This window comes from Haliotis asinina, chromosome 1 (assembly GCF_037392515.1).
Source record: "Haliotis asinina isolate JCU_RB_2024 chromosome 1, JCU_Hal_asi_v2, whole genome shotgun sequence".
Taxonomy (NCBI): domain Eukaryota; kingdom Metazoa; phylum Mollusca; class Gastropoda; order Lepetellida; family Haliotidae; genus Haliotis; species Haliotis asinina.
In genome coordinates, this window is record NC_090280.1 from 95,059,695 (window position 1) to 95,085,845 (window position 26,151).

The window sequence follows — 26,151 nt, forward strand, 5'->3', positions numbered from 1 at the left end:
TTATACTGGGTGCTCAAGTTTCAAAATGAAATGCAAATCAGATATGCTATATCCCGGAAAAGCCTTCATATGCGTCTCAACACCAACTCATTCAGAACAGGAAATACTGGAAAGAGACACAAACGGCCATTTGTGAGAAATAATGCATTGCAAAACATCAAAAACTTGACAAGACATTCGCCTTCCACAAGGCCCTGACAAGCTGAGCTTGTCGGTTAAGCAACATGGTCGACACATGTATGCACGTGTACTGGGCACTTGTCTTTCTGTGCAAATGGATTGCTTACACCACACACGCACACACACATCACACATGTGTCCGCATAATATGGTCACCTCGTTTTCGGAAGATAAGTATCATGCAAAACTTCACAAACACCCTTGCCCTCTGACGGCTTGGATAGAAATATAAGGAACTTGGCACTTTTACGTAGTCTTCCACAAGAACATTGAACTATTCACCAATGAGAATAGAAAGGGAAAAGGATGAACCAGAAAACCTATACACATGTATATATATACACACGACTATGCGAAGGAACACACTCCTTCTCTGTGCTAGTCTATTATACTGGGTGCTCAAGTTTCAAAATGAAATGCAAATCAGATATGCTATATCCCGGAAAAGCCTTCATATGCGTCTCAACACCAACTCATTCAGAACAGGAAATACTGGAAAGAGACACAAACGGCCATTTGTGAGAAATAATGCATTGCAAAACATCAAAAACTTTCGTGGCCAATATGGGGGTCGAACCCATGACATCCGCGTTATTAGCACGACGCTCTAACCAACTGAACTAATCGGCCATCTTAACAACCATGGGAATAATAAGCAAGACATTCGCCTTCCACAAGGCCCTGACAAGCTGAGCTTGTCTGTTAAGCAACATGGTCGACACATGTATGCACGTGTACTGGGCACTTGTCTTTCTGTGCAAATGGATTGCTTACACCACACACGCACACACACATCACACATGTGTCCGCAAAATATGGTCACCTCGTTTTCGGAAGATAAGTATCATGCAAAACTTCACAAACACCCTTGCCCTCTGACGGCTTGGATAGAAATATAAGGAACTTGGCACTTTTACGTAGTCTTCCACAAGAACATTGAACTATTCACCAATGAGAATAGAAAGGGAAAAGGATGAACCAGAAAACCTATACATATGTATATATATACACACGACTATGCGAAGGAACACACTCCTTCTCTGTGCTAGTCTATTATACTGGGTGCTCAAGTTTCAAAATGAAATGCAAATCAGATATGCTATATCCCGGAAAAGCCTTCATATGCGTCTCAACACCAACTCATTCAGAACAGGAAATACTGGAAAGAGACACAAACGGCCATTTGTGAGAAATAATGCACTGCAAAACATCAAAAACTTTCGTGGCCTATTGGGGCTCGAACCCATGACATCCGCGTTATTAGCACGGCGCTCTAACCAACTGAGCTAATCGGCCATCTTAACAACCGTGGGAACAATAAGCAAGACATTCGCCTTCCACAAGGCCCTGACAAGCTGAGCTTGTCGGTTAAGCAACATGGTCGACACATGTATGCACGTGTACTGGGCACTTGTCTTTCTGTGCAAATGGATTGCTTACACCACACACGCACACGCACATCACACATGTGTCCGCAAAATATGGTCACCTCGTTTTCGGAAGATAAGTATCATGCAAAACTTCACAAACACCCTTGCCCTCTGACGGCTTGGATAGAAATATAAGGAACTTGGCACTTTTATGTAGTCTTCCACAAGAACATTGAACTATTCACCAATGAGAATAGAAAGGGAAAAGGATGAACCAGAAAACCTATACATATGTATATATATACACACGACTATGCGAAGGAACACACTCCTTCTCTGTGCTAGTCTATTATACTGGGTGCTCAAGTTTCAAAATGAAATGCAAATCAGATATGCTATATCCCGGAAAAGCCTTCATATGCGTCTCAACACCAACTCATTCAGAACAGGAAATACTGGAAAGAGACACAAACGGCCATTTGTGAGAAATAATGCATTGCAAAACATCAAAAACTTGACAAGACATTCGCCTTCCACAAGGCCCTGACAAGCTGAGCTTGTCGGTTAAGCAACATGGTCGACACATGTATGCACGTGTACTGGGCACTTGTCTTTCTGTGCAAATGGATTGCTTACACCACACACGCACACGCACATCACACATGTGTCCGCATAATATGGTCACCTCGTTTTCGGAAGATAAGTATCATGCAAAACTTCACAAACACCCTTGCCCTCTGACGGCTTCGATAGAAATATAAGGAACTTGGCACTTTTACGTAGTCTTCCACAAGAACATTGAACTATTCACCAATGAGAATAGAAAGGGAAAAGGATGAACCAGAAAACCTATACATATGTATATATATACACACGACTATGCGAAGGAACACACTCCTTCTCTGTGCTAGTCTATTATACTGGGTGCTCAAGTTTCAAAATGAAATGCAAATCAGATATGCTATATCCCGGAAAAGCCTTCATATGCGTCTCAACACCAACTCATTCAGAACAGGAAATACTGGAAAGAGACACAAACGGCCATTTGTGAGAAATAATGCACTGCAAAACATCAAAAACTTTCGTGGCCTATTGGGGCTCGAACCCATGACATCCGCGTTATTAGCACGGCGCTCTAACCAACTGAGCTAATCGGCCATCTTAACAACCGTGGGAACAATAAGCAAGACATTCGCCTTCCACAAGGCCCTGACAAGCTGAGCTTGTCGGTTAAGCAACATGGTCGACACATGTATGCACGTGTACTGGGCACTTGTCTTTCTGTGCAAATGGATTGCTTACACCACACACGCACACGCACATCACACATGTGTCCGCAAAATATGGTCACCTCGTTTTCGGAAGATAAGTATCATGCAAAACTTCACAAACACCCTTGCCCTCTGACGGCTTGGATAGAAATATAAGGAACTTGGCACTTTTATGTAGTCTTCCACAAGAACATTGAACTATTCACCAATGAGAATAGAAAGGGAAAAGGATGAACCAGAAAACCTATACATATGTATATATATACACACGACTATGCGAAGGAACACACTCCTTCTCTGTGCTAGTCTATTATACTGGGTGCTCAAGTTTCAAAATGAAATGCAAATCAGATATGCTATATCCCGGAAAAGCCTTCATATGCGTCTCAACACCAACTCATTCAGAACAGGAAATACTGGAAAGAGACACAAACGGCCATTTGTGAGAAATAATGCATTGCAAAACATCAAAAACTTGACAAGACATTCGCCTTCCACAAGGCCCTGACAAGCTGAGCTTGTCGGTTAAGCAACATGGTCGACACATGTATGCACGTGTACTGGGCACTTGTCTTTCTGTGCAAATGGATTGCTTACACCACACACGCACACGCACATCACACATGTGTCCGCATAATATGGTCACCTCGTTTTCGGAAGATAAGTATCATGCAAAACTTCACAAACACCCTTGCCCTCTGACGGCTTCGATAGAAATATAAGGAACTTGGCACTTTTACGTAGTCTTCCACAAGAACATTGAACTATTCACCAATGAGAATAGAAAGGGAAAAGGATGAACCAGAAAACCTATACATATGTATATATATACACACGACTATGCGAAGGAACACACTCCTTCTCTGTGCTAGTCTATTATACTGGGTGCTCAAGTTTCAAAATGAAATGCAAATCAGATATGCTATATCCCGGAAAAGCCTTCATATGCGTCTCAACACCAACTCATTCAGAACAGGAAATACTGGAAAGAGACACAAACGGCCATTTGTGAGAAATAATGCATTGCAAAACATCAAAAACTTTCGTGGCCAATATGGGACTCGAACCCATGACATCCGCGTTATTAGCACGGCGCTCTAACCAACTGAGCTAATCGGCCATCTGAACAACCATGGGAATAATAAGCAAGACATTCGCCTTCCACAAGGCCCTGACAAGCTGAGCTTGTCTGTTAAGCAACATGGTCGACACATGTATGCACGTGTACTGGGCACTTGTCTTTCTGTGCAAATGGATTGCTTACACCACACACGCACACACACATCACACATGTGTCCGCAAAATATGGTCACCTCGTTTTCGGAAGATAAGTATCATGCAAAACTTCACAAACACCCTTGCCCTCTGACGGCTTGGATAGAAATATAAGGAACTTGGCACTTTTACGTAGTCTTCCACAAGAACATTGAACTATTCACCAATGAGAATAGAAAGGGAAAAGGATGAACCAGAAAACCTATACATATGTATATATATACACACGACTATGCGAAGGAACACACTCCTTCTCTGTGCTAGTCTATTATACTGGGTGCTCAAGTTTCAAAATGAAATGCAAATCAGATATGCTATATCCCGGAAAAGCCTTCATATGCGTCTCAACACCAACTCATTCAGAACAGGAAATACTGGAAAGAGACACAAACGGCCATTTGTGAGAAATAATGCACTGCAAAACATCAAAAACTTTCGTGGCCTATTGGGGCTCGAACCCATGACATCCGCGTTATTAGCACGGCGCTCTAACCAACTGAGCTAATCGGCCATCTTAACAACCGTGGGAACAATAAGCAAGACATTCGCCTTCCACAAGGCCCTGACAAGCTGAGCTTGTCGGTTAAGCAACATGGTCGACACATGTATGCACGTGTACTGGGCACTTGTCTTTCTGTGCAAATGGATTGCTTACACCACACACGCACACGCACATCACACATGTGTCCGCAAAATATGGTCACCTCGTTTTCGGAAGATAAGTATCATGCAAAACTTCACAAACACCCTTGCCCTCTGACGGCTTGGATAGAAATATAAGGAACTTGGCACTTTTATGTAGTCTTCCACAAGAACATTGAACTATTCACCAATGAGAATAGAAAGGGAAAAGGATGAACCAGGAAACCTATACATATGTATATATATACACACGACTATGCGAAGGAACACACTCCTTCTCTGTGCTAGTCTATTATACTGGGTGCTCAAGTTTCAAAATGAAATGCAAATCAGATATGCTATATCCCGGAAAAGCCTTCATATGCGTCTCAACACCAACTCATTCAGAACAGGAAATACTGGAAAGAGACACAAACGGCCATTTGTGAGAAATAATGCATTGCAAAACATCAAAAACTTGACAAGACATTCGCCTTCCACAAGGCCCTGACAAGCTGAGCTTGTCGGTTAAGCAACATGGTCGACACATGTATGCACGTGTACTGGGCACTTGTCTTTCTGTGCAAATGGATTGCTTACACCACACACGCACACACACATCACACATGTGTCCGCATAATATGGTCACCTCGTTTTCGGAAGATAAGTATCATGCAAAACTTCACAAACACCCTTGCCCTCTGACGGCTTGGATAGAAATATAAGGAACTTGGCACTTTTACGTAGTCTTCCACAAGAACATTGAACTATTCACCAATGAGAATAGAAAGGGAAAAGGATGAACCAGAAAACCTATACATATGTATATATATACACACGACTATGCGAAGGAACACACTCCTTCTCTGTGCTAGTCTATTATACTGGGTGCTCAAGTTTCAAAATGAAATGCAAATCAGATATGCTATATCCCGGAAAAGCCTTCATATGCGTCTCAACACCAACTCATTCAGAACAGGAAATACTGGAAAGAGACACAAACGGCCATTTGTGAGAAATAATGCACTGCAAAACATCAAAAACTTTCGTGGCCTATTGGGGCTCGAACCCATGACATCCGCGTTATTAGCACGGCGCTCTAACCAACTGAGCTAATCGGCCATCTTAACAACCGTGGGAATAATAAGCAAGACATTCGCCTTCCACAAGGCCCTGACAAGCTGAGCTTGTCAGTTAAGCAACATGGTCGACACATGTATGCACGTGTACTGGGCACTTGTCTTTCTGTGCAAATGGATTGCTTACACCACACACGCACACACACATCACACATGTGTCCGCAAAATATGGTCACCTCGTTTTCGGAAGATAAGTATCATGCAAAACTTCACAAACACCCTTGCCCTCTGACGGCTTGGACAGAAATATAAGGAACTTGGCACTTTTATGTAGTCTTCCACAAGAACATTGAACTATTCACCAATGAGAATAGAAAGGGAAAAGGATGAACCAGAAAACCTATACATATGTATATATATACACACGACTATGCGAAGGAACACACTCCTTCTCTGTGCTAGTCTATTATACTGGGTGCTCAAGTTTCAAAATGAAATGCAAATCAGATATGCTATATCCCGGAAAAGCCTTCATATGCGTCTCAACACCAACTCATTCAGAACAGGAAATACTGGAAAGAGACACAAACGGCCATTTGTGAGAAATAATGCATTGCAAAACATCAAAAACTTGACAAGACATTCGCCTTCCACAAGGCCCTGACAAGCTGAGTTTGTCGGTTAAGCAACATGGTCGACACATGTATGCACGTGTACTGGGCACTTGTCTTTCTGTGCAAATGGATTGCTTACACCACACACGCACACACACATCACACATGTGTCCGCATAATATGGTCACCTCGTTTTCGGAAGATAAGTATCATGCAAAACTTCACAAACACCCTTGCCCTCTGACGGCTTGGATAGAAATATAAGGAACTTGGCACTTTTACGTAGTCTTCCACAAGAACATTGAACTATTCACCAATGAGAATAGAAAGGGAAAAGGATGAACCAGAAAACCTATACATATGTATATATATACACACGACTATGCGAAGGAACACACTCCTTCTCTGTGCTAGTCTATTATACTGGGTGCTCAAGTTTCAAAATGAAATGCAAATCAGATATGCTATATCCCGGAAAAGCCTTCATATGCGTCTCAACACCAACTCATTCAGAACAGGAAATACTGGAAAGAGACACAAACGGCCATTTGTGAGAAATAATGCATTGCAAAACATCAAAAACTTGACAAGACATTCGCCTTCCACAAGGCCCTGACAAGCTGAGCTTGTCGGTTAAGCAACATGGTCGACACATGTATGCACGTGTACTGGGCACTTGTCTTTCTGTGCAAATGGATTGCTTACACCACACACGCACACACACATCACACATGTGTCCGCATAATATGGTCACCTCGTTTTCGGAAGATAAGTATCATGCAAAACTTCACAAACACCCTTGCCCTCTGACGGCTTGGATAGAAATATAAGGAACTTGGCACTTTTACGTAGTCTTCCACAAGAACATTGAACTATTCACCAATGAGAATAGAAAGGGAAAAGGATGAACCAGAAAACCTATACATATGTATATATATACACACGACTATGCGAAGGAACACACTCCATCTCTGTGCTAGTCTATTATACTGGGTGCTCAAGTTTCAAAATGAAATGCAAATCAGATATGCTATATCCCGGAAAAGCCTTCATATGCGTCTCAACACCAACTCATTCAGAACAGGAAATACTGGAAAGAGACACAAACGGCCATTTGTGAGAAATAATGCATTGCAAAACATCAAAAACTTTCGTGGCCAATATGGGGCTCGAACCCATGACATCCGCGTTATTAGCACGGCGCTCTAACCAACTGAGCTAATCGGCCATCTTAACAACCATGGGAATAATAAGCAATACATTCGCCTTCCACAAGGCCCTGACAAGCTGAGCTTGTCAGTTAAGCAACATGGTCGACACATGTATGCACGTGTACTGGGCACTTGTCTTTCTGTGCAAATGGATTGCTTACACCACACACGCACACACACATCACACATGTGTCCGCAAAATATGGTCACCTCGTTTTCGGAAGATAAGTATCATGCAAAACTTCACAAACACCCTTGCCCTCTGACGGCTTGGATAGAAATATAAGGAACTTGGCACTTTTATGTAGTCTTCCACAAGAACATTGAACTATTCACCAATGAGAATAGAAAGGGAAAAGGATGAACCAGAAAACCTATACATATGTATATATATACACACGACTATGCGAAGGAACACACTCCTTCTCTGTGCTAGTCTATTATACTGGGTGCTCAAGTTTCAAAATGAAATGCAAATCAGATATGCTATATCCCGGAAAAGCCTTCATATGCGTCTCAACACCAACTCATTCAGAACAGGAAATACTGGAAAGAGACACAAACGGCCATTTGTGAGAAATAATGCATTGCAAAACATCAAAAACTTTCTTGAACAACATGGGGCTCGAACCCATGACATCCGCGTTATTAGCACGGCGCTCTAACCAACTGAGCTAATCGGCCATCTTAACAACCATGGGAATAATAAGCAAGACATTCGCCTTCCACAAGGCCCTGACAAGCTGAGCTTGTCAGTTAAGCAACATGGTCGACACATGTATGCACGTGTACTGGGCACTTGTCTTTCTGTGCAAATGGATTGCTTACACCACACACGCACACACACATCACACATGTGTCCGCAAAATATGGTCACCTCGTTTTCGGAAGATAAGTATCATGCAAAACTTCACAAACACCCTTGCCCTCTGACGGCTTCGATAGAAATATAAGGAACTTGGCACTTTTACGTAGTCTTCCACAAGAACATTGAACTATTCACCAATGAGAATAGAAAGGGAAAAGGATGAACCAGAAAACCTATACATATGTATATATATACACACGACTATGCGAAGGAACACACTCCTTCTCTGTGCTAGTCTATTATACTGGGTGCTCAAGTTTCAAAATGAAATGCAAATCAGATATGCTATATCCCGGAAAAGCCTTCATATGCGTCTCAACACCAACTCATTCAGAACAGGAAATACTGGAAAGAGACACAAACGGCCATTTGTGAGAAATAATGCATTGCAAAACATCAAAAACTTTCGTGGACAACATGGGGCTCGAACCCATGACATCCGCGTTATTAGCACGGCGCTCTAACCAACTGAGCTAATCGGCCATCTTAACAACCATGGGAATAATAAGCAAGACATTCGCCTTCCACAAGGCCCTGACAAGCTGAGCTTGTCGGTTAAGCAACATGGTCGACACATGTATGCACGTGTACTGGGCACTTGTCTTTCTGTGCAAATGGATTGCTTACACCACACACGCACACACACATCACACATGTGTCCGCATAATATGGTCACCTCGTTTTCGGAAGATAAGTATCATGCAAAACTTCACAAACACCCTTGCCCTCTGACGGCTTCGATAGAAATATAAGGAACTTGGCACTTTTACGTAGTCTTCCACAAGAACATTGAACTATTCACCAATGAGAATAGAAAGGGAAAAGGATGAAGCAGAAAACCTATACATATGTATATATATACACACGACTATGCGAAGGAACACACTCCTTCTCTGTGCTAGTCTATTATACTGGGTGCTCAAGTTTCAAAATGAAATGCAAATCAGATATGCTATATCCCGGAAAAGCCTTCATATGCGTCTCAACACCAACTCATTCAGAACAGGAAATACTGGAAAGAGACACAAACGGCCATTTGTGAGAAATAATGCATTGCAAAACATCAAAAACTTTCGTGGCCAATATGGGGCTCGAACCCATGACATCCGCGTTATTAGCACGGCGCTCTAACCAACTGAGCTAATCGGCCATCTTAACAACCATGGGAATAATAAGCAAGACATTCGCCTTCCACAAGGCCCTGACAAGCTGAGCTTGTCGGTTAAGCAACATGGTCGACACATGTATGCACGTGTACTGGGCACTTGTCTTTCTGTGCAAATGGATTGCTTACACCACACACGCACACACACATCACACATGTGTCCGCAAAATATGGTCACCTCGTTTTCGGAAGATAAGTATCATGCAAAACTTCACAAACACCCTTGCCCTCTGACGGCTTGGATAGAAATATAAGGAACTTGGCACTTTTACGTAGTCTTCCACAAGAACATTGAACTATTCACCAATGAGAATAGAAAGGGAAAAGGATGAAGCAGAAAACCTATACATATGTATATATATACACACGACTATGCGAAGGAACACACTCCTTCTCTGTGCTAGTCTATTATACTGGGTGCTCAAGTTTCAAAATGAAATGCAAATCAGATATGCTATATCCCGGAAAAGCCTTCATATGCGTCTCAACACCAACTCATTCAGAACAGGAAATACTGGAAAGAGACACAAACGGCCATTTGTGAGAAATAATGCATTGCAAAACATCAAAAACTTTCGTGGCCAATATGGGGCTCGAACCCATGACATCCGCGTGATTAGCACGGCGCTCTAACCAACTGAGCTAATCGGCCATCTTAACAACCATGGGAATAATAAGCAAGACATTCGCCTTCCACAAGGCCCTGACAAGCTGAGCTTGTCGGTTAAGCAACATGGTCGACACATGTATGCACGTGTACTGGGCACTTGTCTTTCTGTGCAAATGGATTGCTTACACCACACACGCACACACACATCACACATGTGTCCGCAAAATATGGTCACCTCGTTTTCGGAAGATAAGTATCATGCAAAACTTCACAAACACCCTTGCCCTCTGACGGCTTGGATAGAAATATAAGGAACTTGGCACTTTTACGTAGTCTTCCACAAGAACATTGAACTATTCACCAATGAGAATAGAAAGGGAAAAGGATGAACCAGAAAACCTATACATATGTATATATATACACACGACTATGCGAAGGAACACACTCCTTCTCTGTGCTAGTCTATTATACTGGGTGCTCAAGTTTCAAAATGAAATGCAAATCAGATATGCTATATCCCGGAAAAGCCTTCATATGCGTCTCAACACCAACTCATTCAGAACAGGAAATACTGGAAAGAGACACAAACGGCCATTTGTGAGAAATAATGCATTGCAAAACATCAAAAACTTTCGTGGCCAATATGGGGCTCGAACCCATGACATCCGCGTGATTAGCACGGCGCTCTAACCAACTGAGCTAATCGGCCATCTTAACAACCATGGGAATAATAAGCAAGACATTCGCCTTCCACAAGGCCCTGACAAGCAGAGCTTGTCGGTTAAGCAACATGGTCGACACATGTATGCACGTGTACTGGGCACTTGTCTTTCTGTGCAAATGGATTGCCTACACCACACACGCACACACACATCACACATGTGTCCGCATAATATGGTCACCTCGTTTTCGGAAGATAAGTATCATGCAAAACTTCACAAACACCCTTGCCCTCTGACGGCTTGGATAGAAATATAAGGAACTTGGCACTTTTACGTAGTCTTCCACAAGAACATTGAACTATTCACCAATGAGAATAGAAAGGGAAAAGGATGAACCAGAAAACCTATACATATGTATATATATACACACGACTATGCGAAGGAACACACTCCTTCTCTGTGCTAGTCTATTATACTGGGTGCTCAAGTTTCAAAATGAAATGCAAATCAGATATGCTATATCCCGGAAAAGCCTTCATATGCGTCTCAACACCAACTCATTCAGAACAGGAAATACTGGAAAGAGACACAAACGGCCATTTGTGAGAAATAATGCATTGCAAAACATCAAAAACTTTCGTGGCCAATATGGGGCTCGAACCCATGACATCCGCGTTATTAGCACGGCGCTCTAACCAACTGAGCTAATCGGCCATCTTAACAACCATGGGAATAATAAGCAAGACATTCGCCTTCCACAAGGCCCTGACAAGCTGAGCTTGTCGGTTAAGCAACATGGTCGACACATGTATGCACGTGTACTGGGCACTTGTCTTTCTGTGCAAATGGATTGCTTACACCACACACGCACACACACATCACACATGTGTCCGCAAAATATGGTCACCTCGTTTTCGGAAGATAAGTATCATGCAAAACTTCACAAACACCCTTGCCCTCTGACGGCTTGGATAGAAATATAAGGAACTTGGCACTTTTACGTAGTCTTCCACAAGAACATTGAACTATTCACCAATGAGAATAGAAAGGGAAAAGGATGAAGCAGAAAACCTATACATATGTATATATATACACACGACTATGCGAAGGAACACACTCCTTCTCTGTGCTAGTCTATTATACTGGGTGCTCAAGTTTCAAAATGAAATGCAAATCAGATATGCTATATCCCGGAAAAGCCTTCATATGCGTCTCAACACCAACTCATTCAGAACAGGAAATACTGGAAAGAGACACAAACGGCCATTTGTGAAAAATAATGCATTGCAAAACATCAAAAACTTGACAAGAGATTCGCCTTCCACAAGGCCCTGACAAGCTGAGCTTGTCGGTTAAGCAACATGGTCGACACATGTATGCACGTGTACTGGGCACTTGTCTTTGTGTGCAAATGCACTGCTTACACCACACACGCACACACACATCACACATGTGTCCGCAAAATATGGTCACCTCGTTTTCGGAAGATAAGTATCATGCAAAACTTCACAAACACCCTTGCCCTCTGACGGCTTGGATAGAAATATAAGGAACTTGGCACTTTTACGTAGTCTTCCACAAGAACATTGAACTATTCACCAATGAGAATAGAAAGGGAAAAGGATGAACCAGAAAACCTATACATATGTATATATATACACACGACTATGCGAAGGAACACACTCCTTCTCTGTGCTAGTCTATTATACTGGGTGCTCAAGTTTCAAAATGAAATGCAAATCAGATATGCTATATCCCGGAAAAGCCTTCAAATGCGTCTCAACACCAACTCATTCAGAACAGGAAATACTGGAAAGAGACACAAACGGCCATTTGTGAGAAATAATGCATTGCAAAACATCAAAAACTTTCGTGGCCAATATGGGGCTCGAACCCATGACATCCGCGTTATTAGCACGGCGCTCTAACCAACTGAGCTAATCGGCCATCTTAACAACCATGGGAATAATAAGCAAGACATTCGCCTTCCACAAGGCCCTGACAAGCTGAGCTTGTCGGTTAAGCAACATGGTCGACACATGTATGCACGTGTACTGGGCACTTGTCTTTCTGTGCAAATGGATTGCTTACACCACACACGCACACACACATCACACATGTGTCCGCATAATATGGTCACCTCGTTTTCGGAAGATAAGTATCATGCAAAACTTCACAAACACCCTTGCCCTCTGACGGCTTGGATAGAAATATAAGGAACTTGGCACTTTTACGTAGTCTTCCACAAGAACATTGAACTATTCACCAATGAGAATAGAAAGAGTAAAGGATGAACCAGAAAACCTATACATATGTATATATATACACACGACTATGCGAAGGAACACACTCCTTCTCTGTGCTAGTCTATTATACTGGGTGCTCAAGTTTCAAAATGAAATGCAAATCAGATATGCTATATCCCGGAAAAGCCTTCATATGCGTCTCAACACCAACTCATTCAGAACAGGAAATACTGGAAAGAGACACAAACGGCCATTTGTGAGAAATAATGCATTGCAAAACATCAAAAACTTTCGTGGCCAATATGGGGCTCGAACCCATGACATCCGCGTTATTAGCACGGCGCTCTAACCAACTGAGCTAATCGGCCATCTTAACAACCATGGGAATAATAAGCAAGACATTCGCCTTCCACAAGGCCCTGACAAGCTGAGCTTGTCGGTTAAGCAACATGGTCGACACATGTATGCACGTGTACTGGGCACTTGTCTTTCTGTGCAAATGGATTCCTTACACCACACACGCACACGCACACACACATCACACATGTGCCCGCAAAATATGGTCACCTCTTTTTCGGAAGATAAGTATCATGCAAAACTTCACAAACACCCTTGCCCTCTGACGGCTTGGATAGAAATATAAGGAACTTGGCACTTTTACGTAGTCTTCCACAAGAACATTGAACTATTCACCAATGAGAATAGAAAGGGAAAAGGATGAACCAGAAAACCTATACATATGTATATATATACACACGACTATGCGAAGGAACACACTCCTTCTCTGTGCTAGTCTATTATACTGGGTGCTCAAGTTTCAAAATGAAATGCAAATCAGATATGCTATATCCCGGAAAAGCCTTCATATGCGTCTCAACACCAACTCATTCAGAACAGGAAATACTGGAAAGAGACACAAACGGCCATTTGTGAGAAATAATGCATTGCAAAACATCAAAAACTTTCGTGGCCAATATGGGGCTCGAACCCATGACATCCGCGTTATTAGCACGGCGCTCTAACCAACTGAGCTAATCGGCCATCTTAACAACCATGGGAATAATAAGCAAGACATTCGCCTTCCACAAGGCCCTGACAAGCTGAGCTCGTCGGTTAAGCAACATGGTCGACACATGTATGCACGTGTACTGGGCACTTGTCTTTCTGTGCAAATGGATTGCCTACACCACACACGCACACACACATCACACATGTGTCCGCATAATATGGTCACCTCGTTTTCGGAAGATAAGTATCATGCAAAACTTCACAAACACCCTTGCCCTCTGACGGCTTGGATAGAAATATAAGGAACTTGGCACTTTTACGTAGTCTTCCACAAGAACATTGAACTATTCACCAATGAGAATAGAAAGGGAAAAGGATGAACCAGAAAACCTATACATATGTATATATATACACACGACTATGCGAAGGAACACACTCCTTCTCTGTGCTAGTCTATTATACTGGGTGCTCAAGTTTCAAAATGAAATGCAAATCAGATATGCTATATCCCGGAAAAGCCTTCATATGCGTCTCAACACCAACTCATTCAGAACAGGAAATACTGGAAAGAGACACAAACGGCCATTTGTGAGAAATAATGCATTGCAAAACATCAAAAACTTTCGTGGCCAATATGGGGCTCGAACCCATGACATCCGCGTTATTAGCACGGCGCTCTAACCAACTGAGCTAATCGGCCATCTTAACAACCATGGGAATAATAAGCAAGACATTCGCCTTCCACAAGGCCCTGACAAGCTGAGCTTGTCGGTTAAGCAACATGGTCGACACATGTATGCACGTGTACTGGGCACTTGTCTTTCTGTGCAAATGGATTGCTTACACCACACACGCACACACACATCACACATGTGTCCGCAAAATATGGTCACCTCGTTTTCGGAAGATAAGTATCATGCAAAACTTCACAAACACCCTTGCCCTCTGACGGCTTGGATAGAAATATAAGGAACTTGGCACTTTTACGTAGTCTTCCACAAGAACATTGAACTATTCACCAATGAGAATAGAAAGGGAAAAGGATGAAGCAGAAAACCTATACATATGTATATATATACACACGACTATGCGAAGGAACACACTCCTTCTCTGTGCTAGTCTATTATACTGGGTGCTCAAGTTTCAAAATGAAATGCAAATCAGATATGCTATATCCCGGAAAAGCCTTCATATGCGTCTCAACACCAACTCATTCAGAACAGGAAATACTGGAAAGAGACACAAACGGCCATTTGTGAAAAATAATGCATTGCAAAACATCAAAAACTTGACAAGAGATTCGCCTTCCACAAGGCCCTGACAAGCTGAGCTTGTCGGTTAAGCAACATGGTCGACACATGTATGCACGTGTACTGGGCACTTGTCTTTGTGTGCAAATGCACTGCTTACACCACACACGCACACACACATCACACATGTGTCCGCAAAATATGGTCACCTCGTTTTCGGAAGATAAGTATCATGCAAAACTTCACAAACACCCTTGCCCTCTGACGGCTTGGATAGAAATATAAGGAACTTGGCACTTTTACGTAGTCTTCCACAAGAACATTGAACTATTCACCAATGAGAATAGAAAGGGAAAAGGATGAACCAGAAAACCTATACATATGTATATATATACACACGACTATGCGAAGGAACACACTCCTTCTCTGTGCTAGTCTATTATACTGGGTGCTCAAGTTTCAAAATGAAATGCAAATCAGATATGCTATATCCCGGAAAAGCCTTCAAATGCGTCTCAACACCAACTCATTCAGAACAGGAAATACTGGAAAGAGACACAAACGGCCATTTGTGAGAAATAATGCATTGCAAAACATCAAAAACTTTCGTGGCCAATATGGGGCTCGAACCCATGACATCCGCGTTATTAGCACGGCGCTCTAACCAACTGAGCTAATCGGCCATCTTAACAACCATGGGAATAATAAGCAAGACATTCGCCTTCCACAAGGCCCTGACAAGCTGAGCTTGTCGGTTAAGCAACATGGTCGACACATGTATGCACGTGTACTGGGCACTTGTCTTTCTGTGCAAATGGATTGCTTACACCACACACGCACACACACATCACACATGTGTCCGCATAATATGGTCACCTCGTTTTCGGAAGATAAGTATCATGCAAAACTTCACAAACACCCTTGCCCTCTGACGGCTTGGATAGAAATATAAGGAACTTGGCACTTTTACGTAGTCTTCCACAAGAACATTGAACTATTCACCAATGAGAATAGAAAGAGTAAAGGATGAACCAGAAAACCTATACATATGTATATATATACACACGACTATGCGAAGGAACACACTCCTTCTCTGTGCTAGTCTATTATACTGGGTGCTCAAGTTTCAAAATGAAATGCAAATCAGATATGCTATATCCCGGAAAAGCCTTCATATGCGTCTCAACACCAACTCATTCAGAACAGGAAATACTGGAAAGAGACACAAACGGCCATTTGTGAGAAATAATGCATTGCAAAACATCAAAAACTTTCGTGGCCAATATGGGGCTCGAACCCATGACATCCGCGTTATTAGCACGGCGCTCTAACCAACTGAGCTAATCGGCCATCTTAACAACCATGGGAATAATAAGCAAGACATTCGCCTTCCACAAGGCCCTGACAAGCTGAGCTTGTCGGTTAAGCAACATGGTCGACACATGTATGCACGTGTACTGGGCACTTGTCTTTCTGTGCAAATGGATTCCTTACACCACACACGCACACGCACACACACATCACACATGTGCCCGCAAAATATGGTCACCTCTTTTTCGGAAGATAAGTATCATGCAAAACTTCACAAACACCCTTGCCCTCTGACGGCTTGGATAGAAATATAAGGAACTTGGCACTTTTACGTAGTCTTCCACAAGAACATTGAACTATTCACCAATGAGAATAGAAAGGGAAAAGGATGAACCAGAAAACCTATACATATGTATATATATACACACGACTATGCGAAGGAACACACTCCTTCTCTGTGCTAGTCTATTATACTGGGTGCTCAAGTTTCAAAATGAAATGCAAATCAGATATGCTATATCCCGGAAAAGCCTTCATATGCGTCTCAACACCAACTCATTCAGAACAGGAAATACTGGAAAGAGACACAAACGGCCATTTGTGAGAAATAATGCATTGCAAAACATCAAAAACTTTCGTGGCCAATATGGGGCTCGAACCCATGACATCCGCGTTATTAGCACGGCGCTCTAACCAACTGAGCTAATCGGCCATCTTAACAACCATGGGAATAATAAGCAAGACATTCGCCTTCCACAAGGCCCTGACAAGCTGAGCTCGTCGGTTAAGCAACATGGTCGACACATGTATGCACGTGTACTGGGCACTTGTCTTTCTGTGCAAATGGATTGCTTACACCACACACGCACACACACATCACACATGTGTCCGCAATACATGGTCACCTCGTTTTCGGAAGATAAGTATCATGCAAAACTTCACAAACACCCTTGCCCTCTGACGGCTTGGATAGAAATATAAGGAACTTGGCACTTTTACGTAGTCTTCCACAAGAACATTGAACTATTCACCAATGAGAATAGAAAGAGTAAAGGATGAACCAGAAAACCTATACATATGTATATATATACACACGACTATGCGAAGGAACACACTCCTTCTCTGTGCTAGTCTATTATACTGGGTGCTCAAGTTTCAAAATGAAATGCAAATCAGATATGCTATATCCCGGAAAAGCCTTCATATGCGTCTCAACACCAACTCATTCAGAACAGGAAATACTGGAAAGAGACACAAACGGCCATTTGTGAGAAATAATGCATTGCAAAACATCAAAAACTTTCGTGGCCAATATGGGGCTCGAACCCATGACATCCGCGTTATTAGCACGGCGCTCTAACCAACTGAGCTAATCGGCCATCTTAACAACCATGGGAATAATAAGCAAGACATTCGCCTTCCACAAGGCCCTGACAAGCTGAGCTTGTCGGTTAAGCAACATGGTCGACACATGTATGCACGTGTACTGGGCACTTGTCTTTCTGTGCAAATGGATTGCTTACACCACACACGCACACGCACACGCACACACACATCACACATGTGTCCGCAAAATAAGGTCACCTCGTTTTCGGAAGATAAGTATCATGCAAAACTTCACAAACACCCTTTCCCTCTGACGGCTTGGATAGAAATATAAGGAACTTGGCACTTTTACGTAGTCTTCCACAAGAACATTGAACTATTCACCAATGAGAATAGAAAGGGAAAAGGATGAACCAGAAAACCTATACATATGTATATATATACACACGACTATGCGAAGGAACACACTCCTTCTCTGTGCTAGTCTATTATACTGGGTGCTCAAGTTTCAAAATGAAATGCAAATCAGATATGCTATATCCCGGAAAAGCCTTCATATGCGTCTCAACACCAACTCATTCAGAACAGGAAATACTGGAAAGAGACACAAACGGCCATTTGTGAGAAATAATGCATTGCAAAACATCAAAAACTTTCGTGGCCAATATGGGGCTCGAACCCATGACATCCGCGTTATTAGCACGGCGCTCTAACCAACTGAGCTAATCGGCCATCTTAGCAACCAAGGGAATAATAAGCAAGACATTCGCCTTCCACAAGGCCCTGACAAGCTGAGCTTGTCGGTTAAGCAACATGGTCGACACATGTATGCACGTGTACTGGGCACTTGTCTTTCTGTGCAAATGGACTGCTTACACCACACACGCACACACACATCACACATGTGTCCGCAATACATGGTCACCTCGTTTTCGGAAGATAAGTATCATGCAAAACTTCACAAACATCCTTGCCCTCTGACGGCTTGGATAGAAATATAAGGAACTTGGCACTTTTACGTAGTCTTCCACAAGAACATTGAACTATTCACCAATGAGAATAGAAAGGGAAAAGGATGAACCAGAAAACCTATACATATGTATATATATACACACGACTATGCGAAGGAACACACTCCTTCTCTGTGCTAGTCTATTATACTGGGTGCTCAAGTTTCAAAATGAAATGCAAATCAGATATGCTATATCCCGGAAAGCCTTCAAATGCGTCTCAACACCAACTCATTCAGAACAGGAAATACTGGAAAGAGACACAAACGGCCATTTGTGAGAAATAATGCATTGCAAAACATCAAAAACTTTCGTGGCCAATATGGGGCTCGAACCCATGACATCCGCGTTATTAGCACGGCGCTCTAACCAACTGAGCTAATCGGCCATCTTAACAACCATGGGAATAATAAGCAAGACATTCGCCTTCCACAAGGCCCTGACAAGCTGAGCTCGTCGGTTAAGCAACATGGTCGACACATGTATGCACGTGTACTGGGCACTTGTCTTTCTGTGCAAATGGATTGCTTACACCACACACGCACACGCACACACACATCACACATGTGTCCGCAAAATATGGTCACCTCGTTTTCGGAAGATAAGTATCATGCAAAACTTCACAAACACCCTTGCCCTCTGACGGCTTGGATAGAAATATAAGGAACTTGGCACTTTTACGTAGTCTTCCACAAGAACATTGAACTATTCACCAATGAGAATAGAAAGGGAAAAGGATGAACCAGAAAACCTATACATATGTATATATATACACACGACTATGCGAAGGAACACACTCCTTCTCTGTGCTAGTCTATTATACTGGGTGCTCAAGTTTCAAAATGAAATGCAAATCAGATATGCTATATCCCGGAAAAGCCTTCATATGCGTCTCAACACCAACTCATTCAGAACAGGAAATACTGGAAAGAGACACAAACGGCCATTTGTGAGAAATAATGCATTGCAAAACATCAAAAACTTTCGTGGCCAATATGGGGCTCGAACCCATGACATCCGCGTTATTAGCACGGCGCTCTAACCAACTGAGCTAATCGGCCATCTTAACAACCATGGGAATAATAAGCAAGACATTCGCCTTCCACAAGGCCCTGACAAGCTGAGCTTGTCGGTTAAGCAACATGGTCGACACATGTATGCACGTGTACTGGGCACTTGTCTTTCTGTGCAAATGGATTGCTTACACCACACACGCACACGCACACACACATCACACATGTGTCCGCAAAATATGGTCACCTCGTTTTCGGAAGATAAGTATCATGCAAAACTTCACAATCACCCTTGCCCTCTGACGGCTTGGATAGAAATATAAGGAACTTGGCACTTTTACGTAGTCTTCCACAAGAACATTGAACTATTCACCAATGAGAATAGAAAGGAAAAAGGATGAACCAGAAAACCTATACATATGTATATATATACACACGACTATGCGAAGGAACACACTCCTTCTCTGTGCTAGTCTATTATACTGGGTGCTCAAGTTTCAAAATGAAATGCAAATCAGATATGCTATATCCCGGAAAAGCCTTCATATGCGTCTCAACACCAACTCATTCAGAACAGGAAATACTGGAAAGAGACACAAACGGCCATTTGTGAGAAATAATGCATTGCAAAACATCAAAAACTTGACAAGAGATTAGCCTTCCACAAGGCCCTGACAAGCTGAGCTTGTCGGTTAAGCAACATGGTCGACACATGTATGCACGTGTACTGGACACTTGTCTTTCTGTGCAAATGGATTGCTTACACCACACACGCACACACACATCACACATGTGTCCGCAAAATATGGTCACCTCGTTTTCGGAAGATAAGTATCATGCAAAACTTCACAAACACCCTTGCCCTCTGACGGCTTGGATAGAAATATAAGGAACTTGGCACTTTTACGTAGTCTTCCACAAGAACATTGAACTATTCACCAATGAGAATAGAAAGGGAAAAGGATGAACCAGAAAACCTATACATATGTATATATATACACACGACTATGCGAAGGAACACACTCCTTCTCTGTGCTAGTCTATTATACTGGGTGCTCAAGTTTCAAAATGAAATGCAAATCAGATATGCTATATCCCGGAAAGCCTTCAAATGCGTCTCAACACCAACTCATTCAGAACAGGAAATACTGGAAAGAGACACAAACGGCCATTTGTGAGAAATAATGCATTGCAAAACATCAAAAACTTTCGTGGCCAATATGGGGCTCGAACCAATGACATCCGCGTTATTAGCACGGCGCTCTAACCAACTGAGCTAATCGGCCATCTTAACAACCATGGGAATAATAAGCAAGACATTCGCCTTCCACAAGGCCCTGACAAGCTGAGCTCGTCGGTTAAGCAACATGGTCGACACATGTATGCACGTGTACTGGGCACTTGTCTTTCTGTGCAAATGGATTGCTTACACCACACACGCACACGCACACGCACACACACATCACACATGTGTCCGCAAAATATGGTCACCTCGTTTTCGGAAGATAAGTATCATGCAAAACTTCACAATCACCCTTGCCCTCTGACGGCTTGGATAGAAATATAAGGAACTTGGCACTTTTACGTAGTCTTCCACAAGAACATTGAACTATTCACCAATGAGAATAGAAAGGGAAAAGGATGAACCAGAAAACCTATACATATGTATATATATACACACGACTATGCGAAGGAACACACTCCTTCTCTGTGCTAGTCTATTATACTGGGTGCTCAAGTTTCAAAATGAAATGCAAATCAGATATGCTATATCCCGGAAAAGCCTTCATATGCGTCTCAACACCAACTCATTCAGAACAGGAAATACTGGAAAGAGACACAAACGGCCATTTGTGAGAAATAATGCATTGCAAAACATCAAAAACTTTCGTGGCCAATATGGGGCTCGAACCCATGACATCCGCGTTATTAGCACGGCGCTCTAACCAACTGAGCTAATCGGCCATCTTAACAACCATGGGAATAATAAGCAAGACATTCGCCTTCCACAAGGCCCTGACAAGCTGAGCTTGTCGGTTAAGCAACATGGTCGACACATGTATGCACGTGTACTGGGCACTTGTCTTTCTGTGCAAATGGATTGCTTACACCACACACGCACACGCACACGCACACACACATCACACATGTGTCCGCAAAATATGGTCACCTCGTTTTCGGAAGATAAGTATCATGCAAAACTTCACAAACACCCTTGCCCTCTGACGGCTTGGATAGAAATATAAGGAACTTGGCACTTTTACGTAGTCTTCCACAAGAACATTGAACTATTCACCAATGAGAATAGAAAGGAAAAAGGATGAACCAGAAAACCTATACATATGTATATATATACACACGACTATGCGAAGGAACACACTCCTTCTCTGTGCTAGTCTATTATACTGGGTGCTCAAGTTTCAAAATGAAATGCAAATCAGATATGCTATATCCCGGAAAAGCCTTCATATGCGTCTCAACACCAACTCATTCAGAACAGGAAATACTGGAAAGAGACACAAACGGCCATTTGTGAGAAATAATGCATTGCAAAACATCAAAAACTTGACAAGAGATTTGCCTTCCACAAGGCCCTGACAAGCTGAGCTTGTCGGTTAAGCAACATGGTCGACACATGTATGCACGTGTACTGGACACTTGTCTTTCTGTGCAAATGGATTGCTTACACCACACACGCACACACACATCACACATGTGTCCGCAAAATATGGTCACCTCGTTTTCGGAAGATAAGTATCATGCAAAACTTCACAAACACCCTTGCCCTCTGACGGCTTGGATAGAAATATAAGGAACTTGGCACTTTTACGTAGTCTTCCACAAGAACATTGAACTATTCACCAATGAGAATAGAAAGGAAAAAGGATGAACCAGAAAACCTATACATATGTATATATATACACACGACTATGCGAAGGAACACACTCCTTCTCTGTGCTAGTCTATTATACTGGGTGCTCAAGTTTCAAAATGAAATGCAAATCAGATATGCTATATCCCGGAAAAGCCTTCATATGCGTCTCAACACCAACTCATTCAGAACAGGAAATACTGGAAAGAGACACAAACGGCCATTTGTGAGAAATAATGCATTGCAAAACATCAAAAACTTGACAAGAGATTTGCCTTCCACAAGGCCCTGACAAGCTGAGCTTGTCGGTTAAGCAACATGGTCGACACATGTATGCACGTGTACTGGACACTTGTCTTTCTGTGCAAATGGATTGCTTACACCACACACGCACACACACATCACACATGTGTCCGCAAAATATGGTCACCTCGTTTTCGGAAGATAAGTATCATGCAAAACTTCACAAACACCCTTGCCCTCTGACGGCTTGGATAGAAATATAAGGAACTTGGCACTTTTACGTAGTCTTCCACAAGAACATTGAACTATTCACCAATGAGAATAGAAAGGGAAAAGGATGAACCAGAAAACCTATACATATGTATATATATACACACGACTATGCGAAGGAACACACTCCTTCTCTGTGCTAGTCTATTATACTGGGTGCTCAAGTTTCAAAATGAAATGCAAATCAGATATGCTATATCCCGGAAAAGCCTTCATATGCGTCTCAACACCAACTCATTCAGAACAGGAAATACTGGAAAGAGACACAAACGGCCATTTGTGAGAAATAATGCATTGCAAAACATCAAAAACTTTCGTGGCCAATATGGGGCTCGAACCCATGACATCCGCGTTATTAGCACGGCGCTCTAACCAACTGAGCTAATCGGCCATCTTAACAACCATGGGAATAATAAGCAAGACATTCGCCTTCCACAAGGCCCTGACAAGCTGAGCTTGTCGGTTAAGCAACATGGTCGACACATGTATGCACGTGTACTGGGCACTTGTCTTTCTGTGCAAATGGATTGCTTACACCACACACGCACACGCACACACACATCACACATGTGTCCGCAAAATATGGTCACCTCGTTTTCGGAAGATAAGTATCATGCAAAACTTCACAAACACCCTTGCCCTCTGACGGCTTGGATAGAAATATAAGGAACTTGGCACTTTTACGTAGTCTTCCACAAGAACATTGAACTATTCACCAATGAGAATAGAAAGGAAAAAGGATGAACCAGAAAACCTATACATATGTATATATATACACACGACTATGCGAAGGAACACACTCCTTCTCTGTGCTAGTCTATTATACTGGGTGCTCAAGTTTCAAAATGAAATGCAAATCAGATATGCTATATCCCGGAAAAGCCTTCATATGCGTCTCAACACCAACTCATTCAGAACAGGAAATACTGGAAAGAGACACAAACGGCCATTTGTGAGAAATAATGCATTGCAAAACATCAAAAACTTGACAAGAGATTTGCCTTCCACAAGGCCCTGACAAGCTGAGCTTGTCGGTTAAGCAACATGGTCGACACATGTATGCACGTGTACTGGACACTTGTCTTTCTGTGCAAATGGATTGCTTACACCACACACGCACACACACATCACACATGTGTCCGCAAAATATGGTCACCTCGTTTTCGGAAGATAAGTATCATGCAAAACTTCACAAACACCCTTGCCCTCTGACGGCTTGGATAGAAATATAAGGAACTTGGCACTTTTACGTAGTCTTCCACAAGAACATTGAACTATTCACCAATGAGAATAGAAAGGGAAAAGGATGAACCAGAAAACCTATACATATGTATATATATATACACACGACTATGCGAAGGAACACACTCCTTCTCTGTGCTAGTCTATTATACTGGGTGCTCAAGTTTCAAAATGAAATGCAAATCAGCTATGCTATATCCCGGAAAAGCCTTCATATGCGTCTCAACACCAACTCATTCAGAACAGGAAATACTGGAAAGAGACACAAACGGCCATTTGTGAGAAATAATGCATTGCAAAACATCAAAAACTTTCGTGGCCAATATGGGGCTCGAACCCATGACATCCGCGTTATTAGCACGGCGCTCTAACCAACTGAGCTAATCGGCCATCTTAGCAACCAAGGGAATAATAAGCAAGACATTCGCCTTCCACAAGGCCCTGACAAGCTGAGCTCGTCGGTTAAGCAACATGGTCGACACATGTATGCACGTGTACTGGGCACTTGTCTTTCTGTGCAAATGGACTGCTTACACCACACACGCACACACACATCACACATGTGTCCGCAATACATGGTCACCTCGTTTTCGGAAGATAAGTATCATGCAAAACTTCACAAACACCCTTGCCCTCTGACGGCTTGGATAGAAATATAAGGAACTTGGCACTTTTACGTAGTCTTCCACAAGAACATTGAACTATTCACCAATGAGAATAGAAAGGGAAAAGGATGAACCAGAAAACCTATACATATGTATATATATACACACGACTATGCGAAGGAACACACTCCTTCTCTGTGCTAGTCTATTATACTGGGTGCTCAAGTTTCAAAATGAAATGCAAATCAGATATGCTATATCCCGGAAAGCCTTCAAATGCGTCTCAACACCAACTCATTCAGAACAGGAAATACTGGAAAGAGACACAAACGGCCATTTGTGAGAAATAATGCATTGCAAAACATCAAAAACTTTCGTGGCCAATATGGGGCTCGAACCCATGACATCCGCGTTATTAGCACGGCGCTCTAACCAACTGAGCTAATCGGGCATCTTAACAACCATGGGAATAATAAGCAAGACATTCGCCTTCCACAAGGCCCTGACAAGCTGAGCTCGTCGGTTAAGCAACATGGTCGACACATGTATGCACGTGTACTGGGCACTTGTCTTTCTGTGCAAATGGATTGCTTACACCACACACGCACACGCACACACACATCACACATGTGTCCGCAAAATATGGTCACCTCGTTTTCGGAAGATAAGTATCATGCAAAACTTCACAAACACCCTTGCCCTCTGACGGCTTGGATAGAAATATAAGGAACTTGGCACTTTTACGTAGTCTTCCACAAGAACATTGAACCATTCACCAATGAGAATAGAAAGGAAAAAGGATGAACCAGAAAACCTATACATATGTATA

General features: G+C 42.5%; 29 non-coding genes across 29 annotated transcripts; all 29 read right to left on the minus strand.

Annotated features, from left to right (window-relative positions):
• Positions 1-736: 736 nt before the first annotated feature.
• On the minus strand, positions 737-810 carry Trnai-aau (transfer RNA isoleucine (anticodon AAU)). The gene has a single exon. It is a non-coding gene; the product is annotated as a tRNA-Ile (tRNA).
• Positions 811-1,403: 593 nt separating this feature from the next.
• On the minus strand, positions 1,404-1,476 carry Trnai-aau (transfer RNA isoleucine (anticodon AAU)). The gene has a single exon. It is a non-coding gene; the product is annotated as a tRNA-Ile (tRNA).
• Positions 1,477-2,635: 1,159 nt separating this feature from the next.
• Trnai-aau (transfer RNA isoleucine (anticodon AAU)) lies at positions 2,636-2,708 on the minus strand. The gene has a single exon. It is a non-coding gene; the product is annotated as a tRNA-Ile (tRNA).
• Positions 2,709-3,867: 1,159 nt separating this feature from the next.
• On the minus strand, positions 3,868-3,941 carry Trnai-aau (transfer RNA isoleucine (anticodon AAU)). The gene has a single exon. It is a non-coding gene; the product is annotated as a tRNA-Ile (tRNA).
• A 593-nt stretch (positions 3,942-4,534) lies between these two features.
• Trnai-aau (transfer RNA isoleucine (anticodon AAU)) lies at positions 4,535-4,607 on the minus strand. Its single transcript has one exon. It is a non-coding gene; the product is annotated as a tRNA-Ile (tRNA).
• A 1,159-nt stretch (positions 4,608-5,766) lies between these two features.
• On the minus strand, positions 5,767-5,839 carry Trnai-aau (transfer RNA isoleucine (anticodon AAU)). The gene has a single exon. It is a non-coding gene; the product is annotated as a tRNA-Ile (tRNA).
• Positions 5,840-7,564: 1,725 nt separating this feature from the next.
• Trnai-aau (transfer RNA isoleucine (anticodon AAU)) lies at positions 7,565-7,638 on the minus strand. The gene has a single exon. It is a non-coding gene; the product is annotated as a tRNA-Ile (tRNA).
• Positions 7,639-8,231: 593 nt separating this feature from the next.
• Trnai-aau (transfer RNA isoleucine (anticodon AAU)) lies at positions 8,232-8,305 on the minus strand. The gene has a single exon. It is a non-coding gene; the product is annotated as a tRNA-Ile (tRNA).
• A 593-nt stretch (positions 8,306-8,898) lies between these two features.
• Trnai-aau (transfer RNA isoleucine (anticodon AAU)) lies at positions 8,899-8,972 on the minus strand. The gene has a single exon. It is a non-coding gene; the product is annotated as a tRNA-Ile (tRNA).
• A 593-nt stretch (positions 8,973-9,565) lies between these two features.
• On the minus strand, positions 9,566-9,639 carry Trnai-aau (transfer RNA isoleucine (anticodon AAU)). Its single transcript has one exon. It is a non-coding gene; the product is annotated as a tRNA-Ile (tRNA).
• A 593-nt stretch (positions 9,640-10,232) lies between these two features.
• On the minus strand, positions 10,233-10,306 carry Trnai-aau (transfer RNA isoleucine (anticodon AAU)). The gene has a single exon. It is a non-coding gene; the product is annotated as a tRNA-Ile (tRNA).
• Positions 10,307-10,899: 593 nt separating this feature from the next.
• Positions 10,900-10,973, minus strand: Trnai-aau (transfer RNA isoleucine (anticodon AAU)). The gene has a single exon. It is a non-coding gene; the product is annotated as a tRNA-Ile (tRNA).
• Positions 10,974-11,566: 593 nt separating this feature from the next.
• Trnai-aau (transfer RNA isoleucine (anticodon AAU)) lies at positions 11,567-11,640 on the minus strand. The gene has a single exon. It is a non-coding gene; the product is annotated as a tRNA-Ile (tRNA).
• Positions 11,641-12,799: 1,159 nt separating this feature from the next.
• Trnai-aau (transfer RNA isoleucine (anticodon AAU)) lies at positions 12,800-12,873 on the minus strand. Its single transcript has one exon. It is a non-coding gene; the product is annotated as a tRNA-Ile (tRNA).
• A 593-nt stretch (positions 12,874-13,466) lies between these two features.
• On the minus strand, positions 13,467-13,540 carry Trnai-aau (transfer RNA isoleucine (anticodon AAU)). Its single transcript has one exon. It is a non-coding gene; the product is annotated as a tRNA-Ile (tRNA).
• Positions 13,541-14,139: 599 nt separating this feature from the next.
• Positions 14,140-14,213, minus strand: Trnai-aau (transfer RNA isoleucine (anticodon AAU)). Its single transcript has one exon. It is a non-coding gene; the product is annotated as a tRNA-Ile (tRNA).
• A 593-nt stretch (positions 14,214-14,806) lies between these two features.
• Positions 14,807-14,880, minus strand: Trnai-aau (transfer RNA isoleucine (anticodon AAU)). The gene has a single exon. It is a non-coding gene; the product is annotated as a tRNA-Ile (tRNA).
• Positions 14,881-16,039: 1,159 nt separating this feature from the next.
• Positions 16,040-16,113, minus strand: Trnai-aau (transfer RNA isoleucine (anticodon AAU)). The gene has a single exon. It is a non-coding gene; the product is annotated as a tRNA-Ile (tRNA).
• A 593-nt stretch (positions 16,114-16,706) lies between these two features.
• Positions 16,707-16,780, minus strand: Trnai-aau (transfer RNA isoleucine (anticodon AAU)). The gene has a single exon. It is a non-coding gene; the product is annotated as a tRNA-Ile (tRNA).
• A 599-nt stretch (positions 16,781-17,379) lies between these two features.
• Trnai-aau (transfer RNA isoleucine (anticodon AAU)) lies at positions 17,380-17,453 on the minus strand. The gene has a single exon. It is a non-coding gene; the product is annotated as a tRNA-Ile (tRNA).
• A 593-nt stretch (positions 17,454-18,046) lies between these two features.
• Trnai-aau (transfer RNA isoleucine (anticodon AAU)) lies at positions 18,047-18,120 on the minus strand. Its single transcript has one exon. It is a non-coding gene; the product is annotated as a tRNA-Ile (tRNA).
• A 605-nt stretch (positions 18,121-18,725) lies between these two features.
• Trnai-aau (transfer RNA isoleucine (anticodon AAU)) lies at positions 18,726-18,799 on the minus strand. The gene has a single exon. It is a non-coding gene; the product is annotated as a tRNA-Ile (tRNA).
• Positions 18,800-19,391: 592 nt separating this feature from the next.
• Positions 19,392-19,465, minus strand: Trnai-aau (transfer RNA isoleucine (anticodon AAU)). Its single transcript has one exon. It is a non-coding gene; the product is annotated as a tRNA-Ile (tRNA).
• Positions 19,466-20,064: 599 nt separating this feature from the next.
• Trnai-aau (transfer RNA isoleucine (anticodon AAU)) lies at positions 20,065-20,138 on the minus strand. Its single transcript has one exon. It is a non-coding gene; the product is annotated as a tRNA-Ile (tRNA).
• Positions 20,139-21,302: 1,164 nt separating this feature from the next.
• Trnai-aau (transfer RNA isoleucine (anticodon AAU)) lies at positions 21,303-21,376 on the minus strand. Its single transcript has one exon. It is a non-coding gene; the product is annotated as a tRNA-Ile (tRNA).
• A 605-nt stretch (positions 21,377-21,981) lies between these two features.
• On the minus strand, positions 21,982-22,055 carry Trnai-aau (transfer RNA isoleucine (anticodon AAU)). Its single transcript has one exon. It is a non-coding gene; the product is annotated as a tRNA-Ile (tRNA).
• Positions 22,056-23,792: 1,737 nt separating this feature from the next.
• Trnai-aau (transfer RNA isoleucine (anticodon AAU)) lies at positions 23,793-23,866 on the minus strand. Its single transcript has one exon. It is a non-coding gene; the product is annotated as a tRNA-Ile (tRNA).
• A 1,167-nt stretch (positions 23,867-25,033) lies between these two features.
• Positions 25,034-25,107, minus strand: Trnai-aau (transfer RNA isoleucine (anticodon AAU)). The gene has a single exon. It is a non-coding gene; the product is annotated as a tRNA-Ile (tRNA).
• A 592-nt stretch (positions 25,108-25,699) lies between these two features.
• Positions 25,700-25,773, minus strand: Trnai-aau (transfer RNA isoleucine (anticodon AAU)). The gene has a single exon. It is a non-coding gene; the product is annotated as a tRNA-Ile (tRNA).
• Between the last annotated feature and the right edge of the window lie 378 nt (positions 25,774-26,151).